Genomic DNA, 20,817 nt, shown 5'->3' on the forward strand with positions numbered 1-20,817 from the left:
AAAATTGTCTTAAATACATGTACAATACCACTGGTATCAGACATTTTTAAGATACGACCTAACATTTCTGCAAAATGTTTGGGGCAGTTTGTTGATAATAATGCATGTATCTCCGCAGAGGACCTTGCAACTTGCAGATCATAAGTCTCTCTGGACGAGGTCAGTGGCACAGTTTTCTGTAAAAGAATGGCTTTCATTCTGCTTAAAGAATCCATTCGTATAAAAGAGATGTTCAGTGAAAGCCATAGTGGCGACTCCCCGTCTGTCTTAGTTTTTGGAAACAATACTTGCATACAACAAGTGACCCTGGATGACACACTAACGAGATAGGCTGTCCCTGGCATCATTCCACAACAGCGGTGATCATTCAGCATTATGTAGCTTCCATTGGAAAGCTGACTAAAATTGGATCTATCACTGCAGGTGGCATGATAAGTTGTTTGAAGAACCCTCACAGGCTCCATATAAATTAATGCCTTGACATAGAAGTGTACCGCTTAACGTGGTTTTGCAATTTTTACCACTAAGAAATACCTCCTTTCCCCCACTCCAACATTTGTGTGTGTATGGTAAATCCCAGGTCAACTTTATGTATTCTTTACCCAACCTTTCATACATGCCTGCTGGTATGTGTTTCAAGCAATACTGAAACTGGAAAATCGTCACTGGTATTGTGATGGTGCCATGTATTATCCATTAAACGGCTGGCTTCTCAGAAACGGTTAATGGTAATCTCTCCAGTTTTTCTATGCTCAGCACCGTATAGTCTGCTCCCCTTTGTGCCAAAGAGATTTGTTTATCTGTAAGGTTAAATACAGAAAGCAATGACGTGGTGTTGATTAGACGCCAAGGCACATAGCCAGAATGAAGGTTTTGTAACGTCCAGCCCAGCAGCACATGAGGCACAGGGTCAGACTGATTTGCATATGGCCATGTCTGAACTGGGGTGGCGGAGCGAGCTAAAGAATGGCGATGGATTAAACCCAGATCAGTTGACTGGGGGTGAGTGTTTGATTTGCTCAAACGCTCCGTCCATCATCCCCTTTTGTATCGCTTTGTTCGCCCTAAGTGGGCAGTGTATGCTCAGACGTGAGTCCCTTGCTCACTTTGCCACTGGATTCAAGATAGCCTGGCTGATGAGGGTTATGAACCCGAAACCGGTCACAGGATGCTTGTTTCCGGTTCAGGGAAGACATGGCTTGGCAGTTCGGGCTGGACTGTTCCCATGAGGCACATGGTCAGACTGATTTGCATATGGCCATGTCTGAACTGGGGTGGTGGAGTGAGCTAAAGAATGGTGATGGATTAAACCCAGATCAGTTGACTGGGGGTGAGTGTTTAATTTGCTCAAACGCTCCGTCCATCATCCCCTTTTGTATCGCTTTGTTCGCCCTAAGTTGGCAGGGTATGCTCAGACGTGAGTCCCTTGCTCACTTTGCCACTGGATTCAAGATATCCTGGCTGATGAGGGTTATGAACCCGAAACCGGTCCCAGGATGCTTGTTTCCGGTTCAGGGAAGACATGGCATGGCAGTTTGGGCTGGACTGTTCCCATGAGGTACAGGGTCAGACTGATTTGCATATGGCCATGTCTGAACTGGGGTGGTGGAGTGAGCTAAAGAATGGTGATGGATTAAACCCAGATCAGTTGACTGGGGGTGAGTGTTTAATTTGCTCAAACGCTCCGTCCATCATCCCCTTTTGTATCGCTTTGTCCGCCCTAAGTTGGCAGGGTATGCTCAGACGTGAGTCCCTTGCTCACTTTGCCACTGGATTCAAAATAGCCTGGCTGATGAGGGTTATGAAACCGGTCCCAGGATGCTTGCTTCCGGTCCAGGGAAGACATGGCTTGGCAGTTCGGGCTGGACTGTTCCCATGAGGCACATGGTCAGACTGATTTGCATATGGCCATGTCTGAACTGGGGTGGCGGAGTGAGCTAAAGAATGGCGATGGATTAAACCCAGATCAGTTGACTGGGGGGGAGTGTTTGATTTGCTCAAACGCTCCGTCCATCATCCCCTTTTGTATCGCTTTGTTCGCCCTAAGTTGGCAGTGTATGCTCAGACGTGAGTCCCTTGCTCACTTTGCCACTGGATTCAAGATAGCCTGGCTGATGAGGGTTATGAACCCGAAACCGGTCCCAGGATGCTTGTTTCCGGTTCAGGGAAGACATGGCATGGCAGTTTGTGCTGGACTGTTCCCATGAGGCACAGGGTCAGACTGATTTGCATATGGCCATGTCTGAACTGGGGTGGTGGAGTGAGCTAAAGAATGGTGATGGATTAAATCCAGATCAGTTGACTAGGGGTGGGTGTTTGATTTGCTCAAACGCTCTGTCCATCATCCCCTTATGTATCGCTTTGTTTGTCCTAAGTTGGCAGGGTATGCTCAGACGTGAGTCCCTTGCTCACTTTACCACTGGATTCAAGATAGCCTGGCTGATGAGGGTTATGAACCCGAAACCAGTCTCAGGATGCTTGTTTCCGGTCCAGAGAAGACATGGCTTGGCAGTTCGGGCTGGACTGTTCCAATGAGGCACAGGGTCCGACTGATTTGCATATGGCCATGTCTGAACTGGGGTGGCGGAGTGAGCTAAAGAATGGTGATGGATTAAACCCAGATCAGTTGACTGGGGGTGAGTGTTTGAATTGCTCAAACGCTCCGTCTATCATCCCCTTTTGTACAGCAGCATTATAGAACATAATTGAGACTGGCCATGTTGTAACATTAGCAGGTCTTGTTCCATTATGTCTATGGCAGAAGTTAGATTCTGGACGACAGGGTTGTTAATCCATTGTCAACTACAGAGAGTGCTTTTTCTAAATTAATACGATCAATTTCTCGTCTTCGCTCTGCAGTTTTCATTTCTTTCTATGCTTCATTGTAAGCAGCGTAAATACCGGCATATATAAAACGTTTATGACGTGGTTTGCGAGGTCCAAGTAAGAATTCTCTCAAATCAATGTCATTTTTAAGTAAAGTTAATTGTTGCTTTATTTCTGGGAGTTTGGATTTTTGTAGCCACTCAAGGCACAGTTTCCCTACACTGTAAGTCGTTATTATCCCTGGATGTTGTCTCTGGATATATCTTGGATCTGGTCTAGTGTCTGTAAATCCTTGTGTCTTGTTCAGGAATCTATCTTGACAGTTATTCGTGTCTGTGGGACATATTAACCATTTTTTCCATTCAGGGTTGGAGCTAGGTGGCGCTCGAGCGGAATGGCAGCGATTCCGTGAGGCTCCAGCTGTCCGGCTTTTTCTCCTAAAATTATCCTGTTCTACATTCCGCTGAGACGACATGGACTGTTGACCTGGTTCGACTTAGGGCCAGTGGTGCCTATAACCTGCTTGCATCAACAGTCCTGTGGCAACTGGAGGTGATATTGCTGCAGTGCTAAGCCCACGGAGTGACCTGGTCCCGCTGTGGAGCTTGGGGCGGAGAGCGGCTATTACGGGAGCGCCGCGGTCTCCATGTGGTGAGTGGGCCGCATGGGAGGAGTGCTCGGACGCCAGAGTACGGCTGAATGTGAACGGCTGTGGAAGAAGGAAGACACATCGCTGGACTCCAGCGGGCTGCGTCGCGGCCTCATCATATCGGGTTCTTGCGGCTGACTGGTGCTGACGGGTGGAGGAGTGCAGACACTGTGTGGCATTAACCGCGTTTCTAACATGGCGGCTGCCCTCATGGAGGCCCATGGGGATCGCGCCTGAGGCTGGTTGCTGTTATCAGTGCCCATCGGCCCTAACTGCTGCAGATTTGATGGTGAAGATCAGGGGGCACTTTATCCTGATCGTCTAGCCTGCCGAGTGAATGAAACGGATGGCAGATAGTACGCGGGCACTACGACTACATTAGTGGGAGCGGGACGTGTGAGGGTGATCACCAGACACTCGACCTGAAACGTACTTGAGAGGTGTAAGGGGCAGAAGAGGTTGTGGCCTGACACTGGCTGGAGGGAGCTCAGGAATAATATAAAAGGAAACTGTTAGATGCTATTGGCGTATGACACTGGGCCTAACGATCCCGAGAGACTTATAAAATGGCGGCGGACACAGTGGGTGCCTGAGCTGATCCCCCTGCGGGTGGCTCATTAAATTCATGCTGCCTGGAGGTCGTCGCGATTGCTGTGTCTGCCTCTGGGACTAACAAGTGCAAAGCTAAAAGTACGAGCGGATCTTTTTCTCTTGAGCAGTTTGGATTCCTGTGGTAATTCGAAGGGTGCTTGTCTAACATTGGTGTGCGGGAGCTGACGGGAGGGACACTGCAGACATTTTGGCACAGACTATGCGGCTTGCTGCTCTGCTGCCAGGACGGGCCTCTCATGAGGAGGTACTATAAGGTTAGCCGGCTCTGTGCTGAGGTGCCTGGTGGGGTGCGCCATGAGCAGGCTGGATTCTCGTCAACCGCGCTTCACTTTCGAGACAAAAAGAAATCCCAAAAAGATGCCTGAGGAGGAAGTGACTAAGCCGATGGAGGCATCGTCTGATAAAAACACTGGCACAGACAGCGAGTTGCACACTATACTCACAGAAATGCGGCAGGGATTTGCAACAATAGCGGAGAAGGTAGATACGCTCACGACTCGCATGGTAATATCACACCAAGCTGGACAACCACGACACCCGGCTCAAGGAGGCAGAGCAGCGGATCTCTGACTCTGAAGATGTAACGGAACAATTGAAAAAGGCAGTGACTCAAATGGACAAGCTTATGCGAATCATGGATGCCAAGAACAAGGACATTGAAGGACATTGAACCTCGCAGCCGCCGGGACAATGTCCGAATTTTAGGCGTGCCCGAAAGTACCAACACGGGGCGCCTAGAACAATATGTTGAAAAAATGCTGATGGCAGTCACCGCTAATGGGGCCCTCTCAGCTCAATTTATAGCGGAGAGGGCGCATAGATCGCTTGGCCCGCGCCCGCCGCCGCTCCTCGCCCTATTACAGCGCGCCTTCTTAATTATCGGGATTGCGATGCGGTCCTGAAGATGGCACAAGAGACGAAACAACTTAATTACGGCGGAGCCTCATTCACCATATTCCCGGACGTCACGGCACGGGTGCAAGAAGAGAGATGGAAGTTTAACGGAGTAAAGCAGAAGTTGCGGCAGGAGCAGGTGGACTATGCTCTATTGTATCCTGTGCGTCTACGCATCACCCACCAGGGAAAGCCAACTATCCATACTACGCCACAGTCAGTGGAGAAATTCTTGAAGATGCTGAAACGGCGTAAGAATGTCCCGGATGAACAAGATGGACTGGAAGAGCAACCACTGTCGGATGTTGAGTGAGCACAAGTAGCTTTGAAGGGATGTACCCTGTGTGGTTGTGGATGTGTAATTATCAATGTGGAATAACTGCAAGACCAACACCGCTGGAAGACTGTAATGTATAACAGAGTCTGCTTTATTGGGTTTTAGTGCCTGTTGTTGATGATTCATATGCTAAGTTTGTTATGGGGAAAGTAGTATGTTATGTGACCTTAACCGGACGCCCTTGCTGGTAACGGGGACTAATAAGAGCTGGTGGTTCCCTGACTGGAAGCAAGGTTTCAGTGCGTCACCTGGAGGTAAACCCCAATGAGAATACCCCTATTGCGTCATGGTTTGGGTTTGTTGGGGGGGGGATGGGGGAGGGACGGTATATGGCTGGCATGTTTGGGATGCTCAGTGGGAGTTGGGCGGTGGGACTGGGAAAGTTTTTTCCATACAGAGGAGGCAGGTCATGAGTGTGGTCCGGGTACGAATAATGACTGGAGAGGCAGAAATGTATCTGACTGTGCTACAGGGCAAATTTATGGCATGTAAGAAACAGGATGGCAGGGACATGGAGAGACTCGTCCTTAAAGATTATGACATGGAATATACGAGGGCTGAATGATGCGCGGAAAGGCAGGAAAATTATGGCATATTTGTAAAGACATCAGGTGCACATCGCACTGTTTCAAGAGACACATCTCCAGGCTCACAGCACATTCGCTAGCAGATGGGCGAGTGTCCGGTTATTTTCCTCATACTTGTCGTATGCTATTGGCACTGCCATACTGATTAAAAAATCAATACAGTTTCTAGTTTTGGGAAAGGTACTTGATCCCTCTGGGAGATATGTTATTGTATGGGGAAGAATGGGGACTGACACTGTGAATATAGTGAATTGTTATGCACCCAATATTGATACGTCGGAATTTTTTACAACACTGTGGGGTCGGATTGTAAATATTGGATCTATGCATCTTATTTGGGGGGGGGGGGGATTTTAATGTTGCCATGATACTAGCTCAGGATAGGGCGGATGGAGTGGCACACTACAAGAGCCGATGTAGAGAAGCCCTGTAGGGTATTATGGAAGAGGGGGGCTTACTAGATAACTGGAGATTTGTTTAGCCACTGCGGAAGGAGGGGACGCACTTCACGTATTGCACTGGCACATGGGCAGGACCTCGATTATTGTCTAATCTCTAGGGGGCTGAGTATGGGTCTGAAGGGGGCTGAACATCTAGCCAGAACATATTCTGATCATAGTCCTGTATTGGTACAATTGAACATGCTTGGATGTGCTAGACTTAGGCCACAGTGGCATCTTCAGCCTAATGCATTGTTGGATGAGGTATTGAAGATGGAACTTGGAGAGGAAAAAGCGGCGTTTTTTCCCCCCAACAAGGGATCGGTTGACAGCGTCGAAGTAGTGTGGGAGGCATTTAAAGTTACGGTCCGAGGATACTGTATTTCTAAGAGCTTTGGGGTCTTGCGAGATATACAAAGGAAGATACGTACATTGGACCGAGAACTGGGGGGGTTGGAGGCCCTCATGGTGCATGGGGAGGCAGGACAGGCACACATGGACTTTGGGGTCAAGTTGTCAGAGTATGACGAAGAGGCTGCGAGGGAGGCTAAGTTTCGGGGACGGCACTGGATAGCACGTAGGTACTGTGAAGGAGAAAGACCAGGGAAGGCATTGGCGGAGATCACTAGGAACCCACGCTTCAGTAACACCATATTGGAAATTAATAAGCCAGAGGGAGGACATGCCTAGATACTGCGGGAATCTTGGAAGTGTTTGCGGCACATTATGATCAATTGTACACCACGCAGACTGTGGGAGAGGTGGAGTTTGAGGATTTCCTGGGGGATATTGCCCTTTGCTGGTTAAGCGACGTACACAGGACCTTTTTCAGTGCCCCGTTAGAGCTGGATGAGATAAGGGAGGCGATAATGTCACTCAAAAACGGAGTTGGACGGTCTCCCCGGTGAATTCTATAAATGCTACATCGACATTATGGCTCCCGTGCTCCCGGAGGTGTTTGAGGAGTCGCTAGAGGAGGGGCTCCTGCCCCGCTCGATGCTGGAAGTGGTAATTACTTCCCTCTTGAAGCCTTGGAAAGCTCCCACTGTCTGTGACTCCTACCGTCCATTGTCGCTGATTAAATGTGACGCAAAGATTTTAGCTAAAGTTTTGGCCACTCGTTTGTCCCTCCTGATGACAAAAATTATACTCCAGGATCAGGCTGGATTCGTCCCCGGTAGATCTACTACCCATAACTTGCGCACTCTGTTCTCTCTGATACAAACTGTGGCGCCTGATTTTCCTGTTGTTGCGATTTTTTTGGATGCCTCAAAGGCATTCGATTCGGTCGAGTGGAAATACTTATTTGCTCTGCAGAGAATGGGTTCCCCAATTTATTTATATCTTGGGTGCAACTACTATATACACAACCTACAGCTTGAGTCCTCATTAATGGGAATCTCTCCACCTCACTTACTATAACGCGGGGTACTAGGCAGGGGTGCCTGCTCTCCCCTCTCCTTTTTGCCATGGTAATAGAACCCCTAGCATGTCAGCTACGTCAGCTCCATCGCGATAGCGTGTTTAAATGCTTCCAGCCCCAAATTGCGATTTCTCTCTCTGCAGACGATTTAACTCTATACGTCACAGACCCGCAACAAAATTTAAACCCTCTACTGCGTGAATTTGTGGTCTTTGGTAGATTATCAGGAGTGCAAATCAATTGGGGCAAATCTCAATTCTTCCCACTTACTCCTGCTGTTCCTGAATTCCCCCTGGACTTCCCCCTGGAATGGTGCCATTCTGATCTTCGCTACTTGGAGGTCCAGGTGTCTAGAGACAGGGAGGAGACGCTTCGACTTAACTATGGTACTGCGATTACTAAGTTGATTTCCACCGTTACACAGTGGATCTCCCTTCCCTTATCCATGGCTGGTAGAGTCTCGCTAATCAAAATGGTGATATTGCCAAGTTTTTTATATCTATTTTTAAATATCCCTTATTATCCGGGTGCCTTTTTCTTCAAGACATTGCGAACGGTGCTGATTCGATTGTTCTGGGGTGGAAAACAGCCGCAGCTCAAGTGGTCGGTCCTGGCGCAGCCTTATGATAAAGGAGGCTTTGATATTCCAGATTTTGAAGTATACTATCTAAGTGCGCAGGATCATTACGCCTATCACTGGATGGCACCTACGCCTTTTTTGCCCCAATTAGCAGCGGAGGACTGGGTGGCGCATCCCCTACCCCTGAGTGGCCTTATACATGGCCAGTTGAGGCTTTGGAGACACCACCCACGACAGTGACATGCACGATTGATGCTTGGAGGCGAATAACAACACTCTTGCAAATTACATTGCTTTATTCGGAGCGAATGCCACTAACCTACCATCCCAAACTGGTATTGTTGCAGGAAAAGGGGTTCCAAATGCTCTGTCTGCGCCTCAAAGTCGTTACATGGGGTGATCTGTTTCTGGAGGGACAGTTTCGGTCCATGACCCTGTTTTTTGGGGATACACGTCCCACACCACTCGAGATTTTTTATTATGTATGGCTGCGCCAGGGAATGAGGGATATCCTACCAGATTTTCCCAGCTAGAGACATTGGGCCTTGCAAAACGGATGCCCCGGCTTGGAGCTCAGCTTGAGGTAGCTAGGCACGGCAGGAGTAACTGTGGCCACGGGAGAGCGGATGGCCTGGGACACAGGGGATCTGCAGTGCATGGGATCACAGTGTTCTTCTCTAGAAAATGCTGCTTACACAACAAGCACTTCCAAAAGAGCTCTGATACATTGGCCCTTTTTTGGAGGGAGACAACAGGGTGTAAACCTGTGCTTGGCCGCCCGGACATCAAGAGGTGGCCTGGGCCCTGAGAGGGGAGCCATTGGTTGGGGCAGGAGGCAGAGAGAAAATCAAGGGACTTATACCAGACCATCGGGAGAACCACAGTGCCCTGGACCAGATAACATACATATCGCAATCCTGAGTGGGATAGCGACCGTGGGCAAGACGGATAGGACCCAACCAAAGATAACCTTTGAGAACACCAAAAAGCAATCAGACCGAGGAGTGGAGGAACAGCTCAGGACTCAGGGGCAACTAGCAGAGGGATGTATGACGTTACAACGCATACTTTTACAACTCCTACCTTTACAACGCAATTTTTACACCGCAACATCCATTACAACGGATACCATTACAACGCATGCCATTACAACAGATTATTTGAAACTACCTTTACAACGCATTCCGCTACAACGCATACTACCTTTACAACGCATACCATTACAACGCATACCATTACAACGCATAACATTACATTGCACTTAAAGTAAGTGTTGGATAGTGTAGGGGTTAGAATTACTATTCGAACTCTAGGGGGTGCAACAGTAGGGTAAGTGTTGGATAGTGTAGGGGTAAAAATTACTATTCTAACTCCAGGGGGTGCAACAGTAGGGTAAGTGTTGGATAGTGTAGGGGTAAAAATTACTATTCTAACTCCAGGGGGTGCAACAGTTGGGTAAGTGTTGGATAGTGTAAGGGTACTATGTGTTGTAATGTTTTGCGTTGTAATGGTATGCATTGAAATGACTGTGTTGTAATGGCATGCGTTGTAGTGGTGTGCGTTGTAGTGTCATGCGTTGTAATGGTTACGTTGTAAATGCATGCATTGTCATGGATGTTGCGTTGTAAAAGTTTTGTTTTAATGGTAGTGCGGTGTAAAAGTTGCGTTGTAAAGGTTGTTTACCCTAGCGGAGTAACAAATGTTGTAGTGCAAGCCATGTTCACAACTATACAGACAGCTCTCTCAAATATAGTTGGGAAAATCGACTCTCTAACATACCGGGTTGACAGAATGTCGGAGCGCCTGGATAAACACACAGAAAGACTAGAGCGCCGGATATCCGAGGCCGAAGATACGCAAGTTCAAATGGACGCGAAGCTGGTGAAGATGGATAAACAAATGGCGGTTCTGACGGCAAAAGCCGAAGATTTGGAAGCGAGATCCAGCAGAAATAACATCCGTCTGATGGGAATATCAGTGACAACAAACACAGGCTCAATGGAACGCTGAGTGGAACAACTGCTCATCTCCATGTTGGAACGTGAAACGTTTGCCGAGATATTTATTGTCGAAAGAGCGCACAGGTCGTTGGCGCCAAAACCGCTGGCAGGTTCGCGACCACAACCGATCATAACGAGGATATTAAACTACAGGGACAGGGATTCAGCGCTTCGGAAGGCCAGAGAACTGGGGAAACTGAATCACGAAGGTATGGACATATCAATATACCCCGACTTCACCGTGTCTGTGCAGGAGGCGCGAAAGAAATTCTGTCCGGCAAAACAGAAACTGAGAGATCTTAACATACCATATGCAAGGCTCTACCCGGCAAGGCCAAGGATCTCAGATGAAGGGAAGGTGAACATCTGTATTGACCCGAAAGATGTACTGAACGTTCTGCAACAGAAAGGACACTCACGACCAAGACGGAGATCTCCACGAGGGGAACAGGAAGAACAGTCTACAACATCAGACGTTGAATGACAAGGCATTACAGGGACTGAGGGGCTTCATCATCTGTACGCACGATATGAATGGATCCTGAAACTCAGGGCCGGAGGACGAATAGCGCCTGTGGCCAGAGATCGGAGGGGGGGGGTTTCTTCCCCCTTTTCTTCTTTTTTCTTGACGCCCGGCCGAGGGCGGCTCACAAACATTGAATGCAGCTAAGGGCAAGCCAAGACGACATGGTTGGATACCTGAAACAGTTGACTGGGCCTGAACTCTCCCTACGCCCAAAATACGTTGTACTGCTGTTGGGGCATCGCCTGGTGACTACTCACTTGATGTAATATGTTATGTAACGTTTTTCTTTTCTTGATGTATATGCTTTGCGGGGCATCCGCCCATGTGGGGACAGCCCACAGGAAACGGGCTGGCAAATCTTGCCCTTTTGTGTGCACCACACTAGTTCACTGTAAGGTGGTTTCTTTTCCTAATTTAGCTTTTTCCCTTTTTATTGTCCCCTCCATTGATATCTACATGGTATGTTGGGTTGGGTATGGCTCCGCTGTAAGGGACAGGGCAGAGTGGGTGGGGATGGGAATGGGAGAAGGTAGAAAATGTCTGGTCGATGAAAAGAAGCTGTTCGCATGGTTAATACAAGAGGTAAGCAGAGAGCATGGCAGCCCCAGGTAAAGACGGGTAAATATGGCTGACAGAAACATGACTACTCGAAAACTGATGTTTGTAACATGGAATGTCCGCGGGTTTTAAAACCCTCAGAAGATACGTAAAGTGTTAGCGTATTTTGATAGACATGGCGTTGACGTATCATGTATACAGTAAACACATCTCACATCCACAACTGAAACACGGGTGGTTACACAGTGGGCATCATATCGCATGGCGTTATCATACTCAACATATGCCAGAGGGGTCTTACTGCTTATCAGGCGAAGTACCCCAATCCAACTGATTCAATCGATGAATGATGACCAGGGTCGCTATGTCATAGTGCAAGGAAATTTTGGAGGTACGGTGCTAACGATAATTACATCCTATGGCCCGAAATACAGACGACCCTGGCTTCTATGCTGAGATATGGTCTAAACTTAGGGAATTCCTGAACGCACTGGTACTGTGGGGTGGAGGCTACAACACATGTCTAGATCCTGCCCTCGACAGATCGACTGGCAATGGTTACCGTAAACACACGGCCAAGGCCTTGAAATATGGTCTGGCAACATGGGGGATGGCGGACATACGAAGGATGAGACATGAAGATTGCAGGGAGGGAACATGCACCTCTACAACGCACAACACGTGGTCCCGGATAGACTACTGGCTGCTGACAGCAGAAGCCTGTACATGGACAAAGTGGATCAAACATTTACCTAAGACACTTTCAGATCATTGCCCAGTCTGCCTTACGATTGAGATTCCTACAGACATACCCCGACATTTCACATGGAAATTACAAGGAAGTGCCCTATTGGACCAGGTGTTCCACAACGAGCTCCACCATGCAATAAGCGATTATTTTAAGTTAATCACTGGGTCGGTAGATAATGTGGGAACATTATGGGAAGCATTCAAAGTAACAATTATGGGTCATTGTATTAGCAAGCATGCCGGGATCCTGAAAGATATTCAACAGCAATTAACTATTATAGAAAGAGACGTCAGCACACTAGAAGCAGAGCATACGCAGACACACGACCCTAGTCTATTGGGGAGAATAAGGGAGAAGATGGATGATTACCAGAAATACGCTGAGGATGAGGTGAAATACAAATCAAGACGATACACAGCGCAAAACTACGGGAGGGCGGTAGGCCGGGACGAGCATTGTCAAGCAAGATTAGGCCCTCGCACGCAACATCATTCATAACTCAGATCAGGGATGATACAGGCCAAATGCTATACGACACAACATCCATATCAAACTGTTTCAGGAACTACTACTCACAACTTTATGACAAACACACAACCACCACAGCAGACGAAATTAACAACTATCTTCAAGATGTAGCCACGCGTGGTTATCAGACACTCACCGGAAATTCTTAAGTCACCACATAACTAAAGATTAACTCACAGACTCATTACCAAACAACAAAGCACCTGGGTTAGATGGACTGCCTGGGAAATTCTACAAAACATATAAAGATCTATTAATACCACACTTGGCTGAAATGTACGAAAAAGCGTTCGAAGAGGGTAAGCTCCCTACTTCACTGAGGGAAGCGCTTTTAGTGACACTCCCTAAACCGGACAAGGACTTGTCCAGATGAGATTCATAGCGCCCTCTGTCTTTAATAAACATCAATGCCAAAATCCTAGCTAAGGTTATCGCTACCAGGATACAGCTCCTACAGGAGTAGATGGTATTACCCGACCAAGCAGGATTTGTGCCAACTAGATCTACTACTCAAAACATACGTACCATCTTTGCCCTATACCATCATCTGCATCCGGAGCTGCCAGCGGCAGCAGCTTTGCTAGACGCTGCGAAAGCTTTCGATTCGGTGGAGTGGACATTTATGTTCGTGGTGCTACGTAGGATGGGCTTTCCGGAGCACTTTTTGCGATGGATAGAGATTTTATATCATGCCCCAACTGCCAGAATTAGGCTCAATGGACAAATATCTGACCCTATCGAATTGGGAAGAGGGACGAGGCAAGGCTGCCCGTTGTCGTCGATATTGTTCACTTTGATTTTAGAACCCCTTGCTTGCAGGATACGATAGTATCACCGAGACGCTGCTCTTCAGTTCACATTGCGCCCCTTAATATATCACTGTATGCAGACGACATGGTACTCTTTACACAACACCCCAGTGCACATTTAAATAATCTCATTAGAGAATATATCCGCTTCAAACAATATGTAGGACTGCAAATAAATTGGGACAAACCAGTGGTCATACCTCAACCAACACTAGACTACCCCCTAAAATGGCAAACCGAACCGGTTAAATATCTGGGAGTGTGGATACATAGGGACCCTGACCTAGTCATAATAGAAAATTACGGAATAGCAATGACTAAACTAGAGGAACAAATAGCTAGATGGATACAGTTGCCCCTGTTAATGGTAGATAGAATTGCACAACAAAAAATGATTTTCTTGTCCAACTTTTTATATTTATTTATCAATATTCCTGTTTGGCTCACGTAAGCCTTCTTTAAGAAATTGAGATCGGCAATGCAACAGCTAACATGGGCAGGCAAGCAGGCAAGGATCAGCTGGACTACACTGACGAAGCTCTATCATATGGGAGGTTTCGGGGCACCAGATTTACAACTGGATTTTTATTGTGCACAGGCGCAACATGCCCACTACTGGACGCAACCACAAGCGTATACTCCACACGTAGCAGTAGAGACAGACAGCATACAACCTACTACATTGGTTGTATTTGTTGCTGACCCAAGGCCTCATACAAACAGGGACGGGATCCAGCCCGTGTAGTGCACTTCAAACGCATGGCACGCATTGGCGCGAAGAGCGTATAAGCTGCCGGCACTTCCCATTGCCAATCATCCCAAACTATCAGTGACACAGGAAAAAAGATGATGCAGCTATTGGGAGATATGAAAATAACCACAATGAAGGAGGTCTTCCCCAATGGCAGATTCATTCAGCACTCATAATACACCAATGAAGGTGTTTGCCCACATGCAATTGCAAGTGGCGGTTAAGGAACTATACAACACTTACCCAGAGGAGCCACCAACATTGCATGCACTGCAAGCCCTACTAATAACACCAACACGCCGTAAACTAGTCACCCGCCTGTACAATGCATCTCATTCAGAACACAGTGGGGAAGACAATAGATCGCTCACGAGATGGGAAACACTGATAGGGGATAAGATAGATGAGCGGGATTGGGAATACAGTTGCACACTACTGCAATTACTGACGTCGAACTGTAATTTACGGATTATACATTTTAAATTCCTACATCCATTTTATTATACCCCGGCCCAGCTCCGCAGATATGGCCTTAGATCACACGATAGGTTTCATAGGTGTGACGCCATGAACGCAGACTTTCTACACTTGGCATGGGCATGCCCACGAATACACAAATATAGGAAAGAAGTAACGGGGCGATAACTACAATGCTGACTGCTTTGGTGCAAAACACGCCTTTTGTGTGCTTGCTGGGGATATTTAGAGTGACCCCAGTGAGATGGCGGAAAGTCTTAGCTGTAGCACTACTGTCAGCGAAACGAAGAGTTGCCATTCGGTGGGGAAGAATACGTCTTCCTAGATTTAAAGACTGGATTGCATACATGTCATATTGTAGGGAAACAATGGAGACGTATGTGGAGGAACTACCGCCGCCATCACGGCCCTGCAAATTTTGGGAACCGCTAAAACAATAATTGGTGACAATAGAGGAGGCAGACTAATATTCGTTAATTGATGAATATGTGTGAGACAAGTGTTATTTATTCAAATTCGGTCCCCTTTCCTTTTTAGGTCGAAGGACCTATAAGCTACTTCCAGTCCGGAGATTTAATGTTTCTTAGTAGGGCTTTAGAACCCGCCTCCCTGCCCCGTTCGCTTCCATTGGCTGGCTTCCTAAACGGAGGCCAGCCATTGGAAGAGAAGGGAGTCACTCCAAACAAGCCCTGTCTTTTTCGGATTCGGGCGTAAGTTTTGCTGTTCTTTAGCTTGTGACGTCGTCCGTCACTCAGGACAGCAAAACACGCCCCCGAATCCGAAATTTGCGTAGCCATGAGGCAGCCATTTCTGGCCGACCGCCGTCGCCGCCTCCTCCCCAAACAGCCGGTGAGTGCCGTTTTTCTTGATTTCTCTGCTGTTTTCTCGAGCATTCTCCATTTTAATTTTGTCTTTAGTGTCAATCAGTTTGCAGCGGAAATTGGGGACCCAGGCAGAGCACCTCAGCGGGGTCCGGCGCCTTGTGCTATCCAAGAGAGATTACCGTGTCTCAAGGAGGATTACCCGTACTCAGACGCACTGCCTGTGGGGGACTGAGGGACCGGAGGATCTGGAGGTGGAAGAGCCTCGCATGGACATGAGCGCCCTGGTAGGAAGCACCTGGTGTCCCCCCGTACGGACCAGAAGAGCGCGCTGAGTGCCCATGTGCCGGGGGAAGCAGGAGACCATGATCCAAACACGTAAGTCCGCGAGCCAGTGCTGCGTCCTGCCGGTCAGCCGAGGGTGCCTGGGAGCTCGCGCTTACTGAAAACCCAAGCTGTAAGCAGAATATAGAAAACCTACACTCTGAAACAAAAAGCGACAGACTCCCAGATATACAGCGGGTATTGCAGCATCGTAACTAGCAGTGCCACTGACTGCCCGACTCTGCACAGCTGACAGACTCGCTCTGATCAGTCGGGGTTGCTGTGAAGCCCACTGGATGGTACCTTAGTGGTTTCACGACCAAATGAAAAAAAAAAATGAATGGCTGCGGGAGTTGGGATCACACAGGGCAATTGTTTGCCACTAATGTACTGTCTGGGGGAGGGGAGATCTGGAGCCGCGAACTGTGCAGCTGGGCTGCTTTTGGTCTGCCCATGAGTTTTGTTTGTGGCACGTACAGCAGAAAGCGCTCAGTATATATCACGTCCAGGGCTGCCTGGACGACTGCTGCCCTCCAGGGATCTCACCACTGTACCCACAAATGTGAAATGTTGTAATCTTTACTGAGTCCCTTCTCCTTAAATTATGCCTCGTTGCTGAATCCCAGTTTCGGGGTGAGGCAAGCCTCCCTCGAAGTCTCTCCGATGTTGCCATGTGAGCGCTGGATGGCAGAGGATGCAACATTTCTCCTACCTTGTCCCCACCACCAGTGAGTGCTTTTTCCCTTTGACCACTTAATGCGTTGATAACATGAATGCACTAGGACGACTTGCTAAAATAAATATACCCAACCAGCCTCTGTTAGCTCGCTGAAGTCTCTGGAGCTGAGGGTATAATCACAAAAGGTTGGGTTAATGTGTGCCTTCAGTAGTTTGTGCGGTCCCGTGTATATTTTTGTATAGGCAGCGTTCTCACCAGGATCGTGCGAAATAGTTGCATGTTTATATTTTACTAGTGAAGCTTTCAAGGGTTTGTATTTTTTGAAGGCTTGTAATAATGAGCAATGGAGCACCTAGAGGTGATAGTGTGTGCTTGTTGTGAGTTATTCGCCAGAGGAGCGACTTGTTTGAATTAAAGGAGTTGTACTCAAGATTTTGTAAACCGCGTAATAAAGTTTTTCTTTTGCAGTGCGAACGAAGGTGGTGTAGTGTTTTCAAGACGTGCATACAAAAGCAAACTGAAAGAGAAAGGGACATTTTTCAGCGTACTTATTGTTTCATATAGCGCCACCTTGATCCTTATCAGGGCTGCCAGAGCAAAACCCTTTATGCTCTACTCAAAGAATTACGCGAGCAGACTAACACTATTACCTTGCAGCATTCACAGCTGTGGGACAAAAATGTACGGTCTCAATCGAAGTGCAGGCTATTACAGTAATTAAATTAGCATGTTGGGTCAGTTATCGAGCACGTCAGTGACAGTCAACATTTGGTCTCAGCACCACCTCTTCCCCGCGCCCGCAGTTGACGTTTTGTATGCTCTTCAGGGTAGTACAGACTCCCCCGCCACCAAGTTTCCCCCTGCTCGTTTCAGCTGAATTCTCTGACATCCCACCAGCTCCTCGCCTCAAAAATAGTGCATATAAGGTATATTTCTTGACGTCACGTTTGTTCTCCTTTTATCGACATCGAGAGGATGAAAGACCGGTCCAGCCGTTTTAACATTGAAAGCTGTGATCAGATTGCACTGGGTACCTACAGTATTCGAGTTTTATCTTTCTGCAGCTAATTACTGGGTGACAGCCCTTTTTTATTTTTTAATACATGGGTCGTGTCGTCAGGCTTGGTAGCCAAGATACAGGGGGGTGAGGAAATTTGACTAACTGGTAAAATGGAGAAGCAGTGAGTCCCCTGGGTTTACGATCTCTACGTTGGCTGCCATCCCTGGCATTCTGATTTTTTAAAATACTCCTCTTATTGTGTTGCCAGTGTTTACAGCAAGCACACGCTATAGCTGGTTGAGTGCACGGTGCCTAGTAGCGTTGACGCTTAGAAATGTCATCGTATTCTGTCTAATCCCTTGACAGTTTCGTATGAGGATGCACATCAGAGGGCAGGCACTGCTCCTGGGAGTCAGGTTTCAAGTCTCTGCCTCTGTAGTCGAGCAGAAAGCAGCTAATGGGCGAGCAGCCCCTGAGAGTAAAGCTCTCAGCAGCTCCGTCTGCACCAGGCTCCACTTGGCTTTAGGCGGAGCCTGCCAGCCCTCGAGGCAGCGTTCAATCACCCCATTCTAGTGCACCCCGGACAGCACTTTGAAGTCTCCTGGAATGGGTGTATAATGTTAGGCAGGTGTTTGGGGTACTCTCCACGTCGCCCCTGTGGCTTGTCCAGGGTGGTGAAGAATGGGGTGTATGTGAGCCCTGCATGTAGCCCTTGAGAGCTCTGCCTTATGCACCCTGCATTATCTCCTCGTCCTGTCTTCCTCGCCACAGTAATTACCCATGAGCCTCCGGCTCCAGACACAACTCCAAGTATAAAAAAATGCTTTAGTCTCCCTCTCCCTCCTCCAAGATGGCCCCCAGTGGCTCCAGCCAATCCTATAAAGGGATACAGATACAGCCAATCGACCTGTTCTTTTTTTCTGCACTACTCCGAGTGCTGTCTCCCTGCTGGTCAGGTGAGTGGGGCTGGGGTCTTGTTTCAGCAGCCCCTTATGTCCGTTGGTATTTGGAGGGGGGAAGTTAGTCTAATTGGTATCTGTAATTATGTGTTGTTTTTAATTAAGTTGTGTTTTTTCCCCCTTTCTTTGCCGGGCGCCTTGTCCTGCTATAGCGGACTTCCTGGTGCTTTTGGTGTGAGCGAGTACGTCGGTGTTCTCGCTTCGTGTGCCATGCCTGCTCTTCCCGCTGAGCGGGGAGTTTGTTTGTGTGGCTCCTTCCCGTCCGCGCGTCCTGTTTCTTGGACGTTGCGCAGTCGGGTGATTTCTCCTATTGCATTTAAACGCTTACCGTTTGCCGTCGTCTTTATCGGCTGCGGGAGGCTCGCCTGTTTCTCTCGTGATGCATCCAGTGTAGGGAGTGGGGGTCTCTTTGGGAGACGCGCACTTGACTTCCTCTGTGTTGTGATGCATTATGGGCGGTTATGGGAGTTGGCTTTGGTTGCTTAGCGACCTGATGCTTTATGTTACGATCGCGTGTTTCAGTGCATTGCTGGTTTTTTCACTTGGTCTTTGGCTATCTTGGAGAGTGGATCTTTGAGTTTATCAGCACATGACTCCTTGGAAGCTTCTGGTTCTGGGATGTCTGTTCCTTCTATGGATTTGCTGCAGAAGATTATCGATTCTGCGGTGGCTGCTGCCTCGCAGGACAGGGTTGCTGTTCCTCCTGACGAAAATGCGCGTGTTGATGACGTCCCGGCTGTTGACTCTGACGCTGGGGAGGATGTTAATGTTGGGTGTCGTTTTGTGCTGGGTGCGGACCTTAAAGAGGTGCTGTGTCACATATGCAATAACTTGGTTTTTCCTGGCTCTATTGTGCCTATGGAAGATGATTTCTTTTCCCAGTATCAGCGTCCTGGGCCTGATTCTTTGCCCCTTCATTCTTCGGTGTTGAAGGTGTTGGAAACTGAATGGAAGGATGTAGTCAAAGGCTCTTTTCCTCGTTTCCTGCATTAACGTTATCCTCTGCTGGATTTTGCTGTGCAATTTCCTTCCTCGGTCAAGGTGGTTTCCTTGATGGCCGGTATGGCGTCGCATGGGGCTGTGGTCTCTGAGGATTCTTCTCCTGCTGACCCTGTTGATCGTAAGGTTGAGGGTGCTGTGAAGCGCACTTTTGCGGCTGCCACTTTTTACGGATTTTCAGTCTCTATCGGAATTGTTGGATCAGGGGGAGGATGTTTCTTCTACCCTGGCAATGATGGGGCGGCGGGTTAGCCTGCTTTCATATGTCTCTTTTGACTCTTTGGGAGCGGCTGCCTTGGCTGCTGGGTCTTCTGTCGCTGCGAGACGTCAGTTATGGCTTCGTTCCTGGAAGGCTGATGCTGCACAGATAAGTCTCCTGATGAGGACCCCCTTTTTCTGGGGTTATGCTTTTGGTTCACCTCTGGACGCGATTGTGATGGAAACGGCGGAGGACCGTAAACTCCTTGCTCCTGAGTGGGCTGGTCGCTTTCGTTCCTTTGGTTTGCAGAGGGCTTTTGGTCCTTCTAAGAGGGGTCGGGCTGGTCTGCCCTTTCGTGGAGGGGGGCGTGGTTGGGGTGCTCCTTCCTTTGTCACGTCCCGGTTCTCTGGTGCTTCTGCCTCCTCCACTCCCGCTTCCGAGTCGTGACTGGATCGCTCCTGGTGTAGGTCCGGTTGGGGGTCGCCTCACTTCCTTCATGGACTCTTGGCGCGAGGCTGTGTCAGACCAGTGGGTTCTTCAGGTGGTTTCAGAAGTTGTGCGTCTTGGGTTTACCCAGACTACCCCAGACTGTTTCAGATCTACACCTCGTCCCAGAGACCCTCTAAGGCTGTTGAAGCTTTTGGAAGGCAGAAATGCGGTGATTCCTGTGCCCGGCGATCAGTTGGGGTTGGGCGTGTATTCCATCCTGTTTCTGGTGTCCAGACGCACCGGGGATCTTCGGCCGGTGATGGACCTGTGATGGGTCAATACTTTCATCCCTCACCAGATATTCAATATGATTTCGCTTCAGTTGATCCTTCCTCTGGTGTCTCAAGGCGTTTCCTAGCATCTTTGGATTTGAGGGATGCTTCTCTGCATGTGCCTGTTCGTCCCGACTCTGAGCGGCTTCTCCAGTTTTGCGTCCTGGGTCGTCAAAACCAATTCCAGGAATTACCTTTTGGGCTCTGCTCTTCCCCTAGATTCTTTACTAAGATTCTGGCTCCTCTTATTGGACATTTACATGGGGAGGGCATTAGTGTTTTTCCTTATCTGGACGACAATTTAATTTCTGCTTCTTCTCTTTCTAA

General features: G+C 48.3%; 1 protein-coding gene across 1 annotated transcript in view; it reads right to left on the minus strand.

The window, feature by feature from the left end:
- Positions 1–20,817, minus strand: part of NAGA (alpha-N-acetylgalactosaminidase) — a 509,595-nt gene that overhangs the window by 201,883 nt on the left and 286,895 nt on the right. The gene's annotated exons all lie outside the window — the stretch shown is intronic.

Source organism: Lissotriton vulgaris, chromosome 1_1, assembly GCF_964263255.1.
Source record: "Lissotriton vulgaris chromosome 1_1, aLisVul1.2, whole genome shotgun sequence".
In the NCBI taxonomy this organism is placed as follows: domain Eukaryota; kingdom Metazoa; phylum Chordata; class Amphibia; order Caudata; family Salamandridae; genus Lissotriton; species Lissotriton vulgaris.